Source organism: Prosopis cineraria, unplaced genomic scaffold (assembly GCF_029017545.1).
Source record: "Prosopis cineraria cultivar Desert tree isolate PC_DT_omini unplaced genomic scaffold, ASM2901754v1 PC4, whole genome shotgun sequence".
Taxonomy (NCBI): domain Eukaryota; kingdom Viridiplantae; phylum Streptophyta; class Magnoliopsida; order Fabales; family Fabaceae; genus Prosopis; species Prosopis cineraria.
This window is the reverse complement of record NW_026555335.1, coordinates 29,017,773-29,026,516: the sequence shown is the minus strand read 5'-3', so window position 1 is coordinate 29,026,516 and position 8,744 is coordinate 29,017,773.

The window sequence follows — 8,744 nt, the reverse complement described above, 5'->3', positions numbered from 1 at the left end:
ACATGTAATACACTAAATGAAAAACACAAGACTCTGTACTAAACATGAAGTGGCCAAAATCACCAAGGCAGCAAAAGGAAGAAATTAACCAACACAATCCTCTTCTCTTTACATCAAGATCAAATTTAAATTAGAATTTACAAGTCAAGATGATTAAACTCTAGATTAAGACATCTAATCATCTAGTAAAAAGAGAAGAGAATAGGAAACAAAAGAAACTTAGCCTATTGAAGCTCTAGATTCATCCTCCACCTTCATCTCTCTAGGAATCCACCAAGAAACTTAGCCGACCATCTTCATCTCCAAGAACCCTAGGAGAAGCACCTCTTGGCCAAAATTCATGAAAGCTTGGATGAAAAAAATTAAGCTTAGATACTTGTGGAATTGAAGGGATAGGATAAGCAAGGAGAGATATGAAGAATGGTATAGGTTTTGTGGAGTTTTGATGGCTAGAAATGGAGGTTAGAGTGATGGAAAAATGAAGATGGTGGAGAGAAGATAGAGAAAATGAAGAACAAGATAAACAAAAGAGAGAGAATGGAAGAGATGGTGAAATGAGGTGATAAACCTTCAAATGAAGAGTGTCAGATGTGCATTTCTTGTTTCCTTTAGCTATCACTCATTAAAATAAAAGAAAACAAAATAAAAAGAAATTTTGGGGCCTTGTCACATTTGCAAGGTGGCACCTTCCTATTAACTTATGGATGATTCCAATGTGTGTCAAATTAATTCCATGTATCATTCACATTTTAAGCTAATCTAGATCACCCAATATATAGCAAAACATGTCCAAATACTTCAGCTTTAATCCTATAGACTTTTGACTTCATTTTCCTAATTGATGCACAAGTCACATGTCTCCTATATAATAAAAAAAATCACATAATTCAATTAAATAACATGTGACATCATAAAATCAAATTAAAGTATAGAATTAAATTCATATTTAGAGGAAATAATTTATTAAAATAACCAAGTTCTTGAGTGCATAAAATCATGTAAAAATTTCTATACAAATGCAACTCGAAAATTTGGTCAAATTAGTACACTTGAAAAAGTGTTGACTTTTTATTTAATTACTCCCAAACTAAATGAATTTCAAAAATATAATTTAACCACTCTTCTTCTGCACTAAAAATACATTTTTTTAATTTTTCTTGTACAATTTTTCAAAAGTTTATTTTTGAACTAAAATACCGCTAGTGCACAAAATCTAGATAGGCATTTATGCAAATTTTCAATTCTAATATAATGTGTGTACAGTTTGGCTAATAAAACCTTAATAAATGGTCCTAATTGATATATAAAAGTGTGTAACAAATGTGTTCTATCACATATCACCTCGACTAAAACTATAGGCTCTATTAAACTAACATATACACATTGCCTTGAGCATACCTTTAGTAGCAGGATCACCTGGCCAAAGGTGTTTTGTTCCATTTTTGGACTATAGTTTCCCCCTATCACTCATGATTGGGATGTCATTACTCCAACACCATATCACACAGATGCTTAGGAACCCAGGTCTCCAACATCGCACCCATATTGGGCACTCAGAAGAGAATTTTCAACACTATACCTTACTAGGCACTCAGGAGTCATATTCTCAAACACTGTACCCCATCAGGCACTTAGGAGAATATATACTATATGATCTTTCACTACTCCTCCCTACAGGTAAACTCCCACACCTAATATGATTATGCTCACATTTCTCATATACAAACCATATGTTCGCATATGTACTACACACACACATACAGATACTTTTATAAATTCATTTCTAAAATCATTTTTCGTGCATAAAATGATCATTTCACAACATGCACAATTTTAAAGAACAAAGAAAGAATGTTATATATCTAGTTACAAATAGTTACACAAATTAATCAAATAGAGTGAATTATTTGGTTACCTTAACCCTTTTGTTACTAGAAAGGTTACCTGTGGATTTCCTTAATCGCTTATTATCACCACACACTTCCTCTACCTCAAACCACACATGTAGTATAACAATCTACACAAATTAGCATTATTAGTCAATTTACAAATTGACCAAAAGTACTAATTAGCACTACTAATCACAATTAACTTTTCATTTCCACTTAAATAACTATTCTAGGTTACAACCATCCCATCTAACCTTCTTAACCTTTCTGTGAGTTCCAATACTCCTTAAACAAATTTTCACCCCTTTTCACTTATTAACTTAGGGCTAAATCAAGCCTATTGCTTAAAAGCTTATCTATTAATTCTCAAACTAATCGAAAACTATAGTTAGATTCCTAAGAATCATTTTATTACCAAAGGGTAAGAAACAAACCCCTTAAAACTTATCAATTCTATTTTTCTATAACTTAAACTAGGAAAAATTAGGGTAAAATCGAAGTGAGGACGTTACAAGACTTACTGGCAAGTGACTAGTCGAAATGTCTCCCCAATCTCTCAAAATCACAAGCCTTATCATAGACTCCTTCTTCTCCACCTCCCTCATGTTTTCCTCCTCTCCTTCTTCTATTTTCATGGGATGAACACGTTACTATTAATCAAATTGATGTGCCATGTGTCGCAATGCATGATGTGTATACTGTGGTGTGTGGTATAGTGACAAATTCTTATTTAGCTTGCACGGTTCACTTCATAATGCCATTCTTCCACTTGATCTTGTTCATTCAACATCCTAAGAAGTCAAAACACTAATTTACCATCCAAAATCCTAATCACTTACTAATTTACTAGTTTACCCGTATTTAAAAATTAGTTCTAAAATTAGAAATTCAGGATGTTCCTCTAGATTCATCCAAATTCTAACAAAAAAATATTGCCTAAATCCCAAATAATAGCTAAAAGCAAAACACAAAAGATAACTTGCCTTAAAATACATCACTAATCATCCTCCATTGTGTTCCTTCTTGATTAATCTTATATTGTGCAAGTTTTCAAGATCTGTTAAGGCTTGACTTGCTTAAGGGGGAGAAATAACCTGAAGAAAATGAGAGAGTGTGGAAGAAAGAAGGGGAAGTGGAGATCACACAACATGACAAGAGTTTTCTTATCCACTTTTCAAGGTAACTTTTCTCATTCTCTAGCTTTTATATTAGAATTAACATATCTCATAGTACTCCTAGTCGAGCCATTTATGTCATTGATAAACTATAGAAATTTATGCATCTCGGTGCATTTTCCTATAATTGCATGTGCTTTTTGATGAAGTTGTACATACTTTTGGTACATGTAATAGGAAAATGTGCATATCTCACACTTAGGTTTAAATGACAAAATCTTGGTATAAATTGTGCATAATTTTTATTTGGTTATAAATTAACTTGGACCCTATAAAATTTCTTCCCTACTTAGATTGTTGTAGCACTATTTGAGAAGCAAAGAAGGAGTTATAAAGTCATTACATCAAGAAAAAGACAAGACAAAAAGTGAAGAATTAAGTCTTAGCCTAAGCATTTTCGACGTCAGTCGAAAGCCAAAAACAAAATACCACTAATGCATTTTGGTCATAACCAAGAAACAATTGGCTGTAGCCAAAGTTGTGGTTGAGAGGTTTTGGCCATAGCCAAAGAAGAATTGGCTACAGGGAAAAAGCGTTTATCGAAGCTATGCATTTTGACATCAGACTTAAAGCTAGGGTTACATATACAACTTTTTGAGACTTGTAAGGCATTCTTTAGACTTCGAGCCTTCATTGGGAGCTTTGTGTGCTAGGATTTTAAAGTTGGAAGAGCTTGGAGCAAGGGAATGAAGATTTGAAGACATTTGAAGCTTTATTCTCTTGGTTTTTCTGTTTCTTCTCCTTTTCTCTCTTTTAATTTGATATGGTGATAAATCACATATTCTACACACTTTTCTTTTACATTTGTGACCATATTTTATTGGTTTAGAACTTTATATGCATGGTTTTAGTATTAGATTTAATCATCAACTCATTTGCATTGAGTTTTGGCATTGGGAGCATTTTGGTCATTTTGCACATTTGATTGGAATTAATTGTTTTTAATCTGGAATTTTAGTTCCTTGGCAAATTTTATTATTTAGGCAATTTTTATTCTCATTTTTAGGATTTTATTTGGTTTAATTTTATTAGATTGATTTACTTTTGCTTATTTTGCATTTTTTTAAACATTTAGGGGCCAATTTGGTATTTTTATCTTTTTTATTTTAAATAAGTTTTTTTTGAATTTTCAAAAAAAAGGAGAAAGAGAATGCGAGACGGAGGCTACGGAGTTCATTTAGGAGAGTCATCACTCATTTTCAATCACCTCAGGTGGACGAATTACGAAGCTGGGCAATTTTGATCATCATCGCACACACTCATCTCTCGCTCGTCAGTCCACCACACGCAAACGCTCTTCAGCTCTTAGCTCATTGCATACCTCTCAATCTAGAATCCAGTCTCACAGTTTAGCTCATTCATGGCAATTTCTCATGGACCTCTCCTTCAGTCAGTAGCTATGGAGAGTGAAATGAGAGGCTAAATCTTCAAAGATTCTCCAAGATGATGAAATTTCATTTGAGCTTCATATTCTCTTGGTTTTGGTTCTATTGATTGCTCAAATCTGATTCTAGTTTTTGTTATAATTTTGAATTTAGTTCATTTATTCTAGTTAGATTGAATGAATTAATTTGATGTCATTTATCTTATTAAGGATCAAATTGCTTTGGTTACATTTTTCATTGAATTTATGCACCTCAAGTGTTTGAGTTTATGTTTGAACAGTTATTATTTGTTGAATTTGAATTCCTCTTGAGTCTTGCTTGATATTTCTGATTCATTCAGCTTCCATTGAGTCTTAATGATGAGTTGATTGTCTAAATTTAATTGTTTTAAGTGTTAGAGCAAAGTTTTAGCAAGGTAAAAATTTAACGTGATTTGTTTTATCAAAGTTTGAAAATTGTTCAGGGGTTATATGTCTTGGTCTATGCCACATTTACCTAGTCCTAGTGGTCATAAGGCTTTTAATTTTGTCAATTGAGTCACGTAGAGACCAAGCTCATAGAATTAAGGAGTCTATGTTGGTGGAAGAGATTCAAAACTTGGAGAATTCACCCATTTTCTTGTTTAAGTCAATTTTACTTCCATCGATTTTCACTTAAAATTTAGAAAACTAAAAATATTTCTCTTCTTGATTTTTATCAAACCAACATTGTTTTTAACTTGTGAAAATGATTTATGAATTGTCTTTGGTTGCTTAAGTTTGCTCTCTTGGAATTTAATGACCTAGGGTGTATTCAACTATATTCTAGTTTCTTTAAAAAGTTTGATACAACTTAGAGCTTTTCATATGGGTTCAAATATTTTGTGTATTTGAGTAGCTAAACACTTTGTTCTAGGATTATTTAGAACCCTTGTATGGATTAACACTAATTTTCTCCTCTCTTTTTGTAATTAATGATATATAAGTGTTTATTTTACTTTTCTCTTATTGTTCCTAAGTGATTGGCCACCATTTAATGCTCGCTTGGGTGTAGAACTTAGGTAAAATAGTGCAAGAACTTAAAGTTTGCATGATGGATGAATGGATGGTTTTGCTAGTAAAATAGAGATATACTTTTTAGCCTTACATAAACACATTAAGATTGGTGTTTAATTGAATTTTATTAAATGTAACAAGAGATTGGGTAATTAATTTTAACTAAACACTTGTTCATGACTTGAGAGAGCTTATTCAAGTATTTTTTAAAACTCTACATTAGCACTTATTTTCATGAAAAACATTTATGAGAGGAGGTGATTTCAATATTATGAGATGCAAGGGGGATAAATAATCTTAGGTCTTAATTTATGCTTGAAGTTTGAGAATCATTCTCTTTTCTTTTTTTATTTATAATATAAGTTTCAAAATAAACTCTATCTAATTATGTTTTGCTCAACCTGATTGAACTTGCTTAGTCTTTTGCTTGACCATATTTTTAATACAAATCTCTATAGGAATGATACTTTACTCATATTATATTACTTGTCACGGCCTATGCACTTGCAAAGAGCACAACAGTCATTAGCTACAAACTCATTTCATTGTGCTCCCTTACAATGCCATCTTTAGATCACTTCGCAACTTCATCACTATGAGAAGATCTAATGTTTTAACTTCTAGTTAATATGTATACCCTTTAGTTAAAAGGGTGCTTCTGGTACTTATTAGATTCACTTGTGCAAATTTCAAAAACCATTAGAGTGACAAAACCTCTAAGAGCATGAAGATCAAGAGAAGACTTATTTAAGTAGGTTTATTTATTTACTTAGTTCAATTCATGCTTGAATACACTTTGTACTCAAGCTTGAATTGTCCTAGAGTGTCAACTTGTGTTTTTGCATAAATGGCATTCCATGCTTGAATCAAGTAGATTTATGCTTGGAATGGTACATGCCTATTTTGGGTTGAAGTCTAAATTTAAAGATCCTAAAATCAAGCAAGCCAAATCAAGCTTGTTTTGGAGTGTTCCAAGCATGAATTATCATCCAGAGAAGTTATTTGCTTCTGACATCTGTTCCATGCTTAAGAACTAGTGGTACCCATAGGCGAATTGTCATCCAGAGAAGTTGGGAGCTTCTGCCATCCATTCTACACGTGAGAACAAGTGGTAAGTATGCGTGATTTGCAACACAAAGAAGAATGAAACTTCTACCATCCAAATCATGCTTCAAAACATTAAAACCCTATGCCTAAAACATCATCAATGAACCAAAGTAAAATAGTCAAGCTCCATTCCATGCTTGAAATGTCTCCAACAACTATAATCATTGTTGCAACAATCTAAAACTTTCTTAAACTATAGATATGACCTTAGTTAAGTTAGTGAGCATATTAACATCATTTTAAGTCCATGAGCATTCTAAAAAACACATTTTTGAGTATTAAAGTGTCTGCAGTTATTCTCTTATTAACTTTTTGATAGATTTGTGAAAAAGATCTCATTAGTAGTATAAGCTTTTATTGTATTCAATCTACTCTTTTCAAACATACTTTATTAAGAGTTTTATTTGTTTACTTGAGTTGAAATCTTAGAAATAGAGTTTTTTAAGTGAGCTGTAACAACTTGCTGGTGTAACAAGTATTGTTGTTGAATTAAGATTAGTGAAGTATTGAAAGTTGTATTGTGGTAGCAAGCACTCATTAAAACTTGTGATTATAGTTGAAAATCTCAAGGATGATTTTGAGGACTAGACATAGGCCAAGTGGTTAGGCTAAACCAGAATGAATCAATTGTCTCAAAGCTTTTCTTCTCAAGGCTCTTAAAATTTCCAGATTCCACCTTGCTTTTCATTACTGAAGTTGAAAAGTCTAGAAAAAAAATCTTAAACACCCATTTATTTATTTTTTTATATAAAGTTAAATTATATGTATAATTTAAAGTGTCTAGTGGGTACTAGCCTTGTCCAACATGTATGTATATGTATAAATGACATCAGGATAAATCATCATCAAACTCTTTATGTAAAGTTAAATTATTTATATTTTATATTTATTTTAAACAATGCTATTCAATTTTATGTTTAACTTAATATTAAATTTATGAAAATAAAATAAGTAACTTTACTTTACCCAAAAAAGTAACTTTAATTTAAAAGTTATTTTAATTTGAAAATAGGGTAAAGTAGCAAATTTAGCCACCAACTATTTTTTCAGGAGCACTGGATAGCTTATGCTATTAAGTGATGCAAAATAAATCATCAATTTTAAAAAACGAAGCATCTAGTAACCCATTATTAATTTTATTCAACGGACGTTATGTGGGGCTGACAAATGACTTGTGGCACTCCACTTTAGTATGTGTAAAGGTGTAAATTTAGCCACAAACTTTTAAATTAAAGCCCAAATAGTCTGAGAAACCCACTATCCATTTCCTTGAATGATCTTGAATTACCCCAGCATGACCCTCAACTTTATTTGAAAAAGAATGGAAGTGTTGGTCATTTTGGACAATTGCAGTTTGAATTTTGTAGTATTTTGGGCTGGCATATGGTTTCTCCTTATCCTGGACACTTAGGATCAAACTTGTCAGGGGTAAAACAAGGAAAGCAAAGAAATTAATCATGTTTGGGTAGAATTTTGGACTCTGATCATAGGACAAGTCCAACTCAATCTTGAGCTTCCTCAATTTTTTGTAACATCCCAAAATGGGTATGGACCATAAATGGATTGGACCTAGAACTCATTGTTGGGCAAGTTTTTTTTATTTTTTTTTTTTTTGTTTGTTTTGTTGTTTTTTTTTGTGGCCATGGTTTGTCATGAAAGCTAAACAAGCTAATTCTTGAACATATTTTTTTTATTCCCCTTTTTCTTGTACGATTCAAATAGGGAGAGAATTTACATGTTTTTCTTCTTATTTTCAACTAATTTGCTACTTATTTGTATCTATATGACTAAATTTTTAATGTTATTTCCTTAGTCTTAATTTCAATCTCTATAAGTTATTTTGTTAATTAATAATGGTTCTGAATGTAATCCTTAAACATTTTATCTCCAAATCTATCTTTGTCATACTAGCTCTTACCATTCCTTCACATGTGGTATAGTAAAATCATTATAATATTTAAAAAAAACTACTAAATTTTAAATTTTTTATGGAAATTAGGACAATATTATGTCAAACTTCATAATACAAGACATTGAGTTTACATCAACTTCAACATGGGTCCAAGAAAAGTAATATAAAGATTAGTTTCACAAGTCACAACCTTGTTCTACAGATAGCTAATCCTAATTAATGGTTGAAACATTCAATTCTCA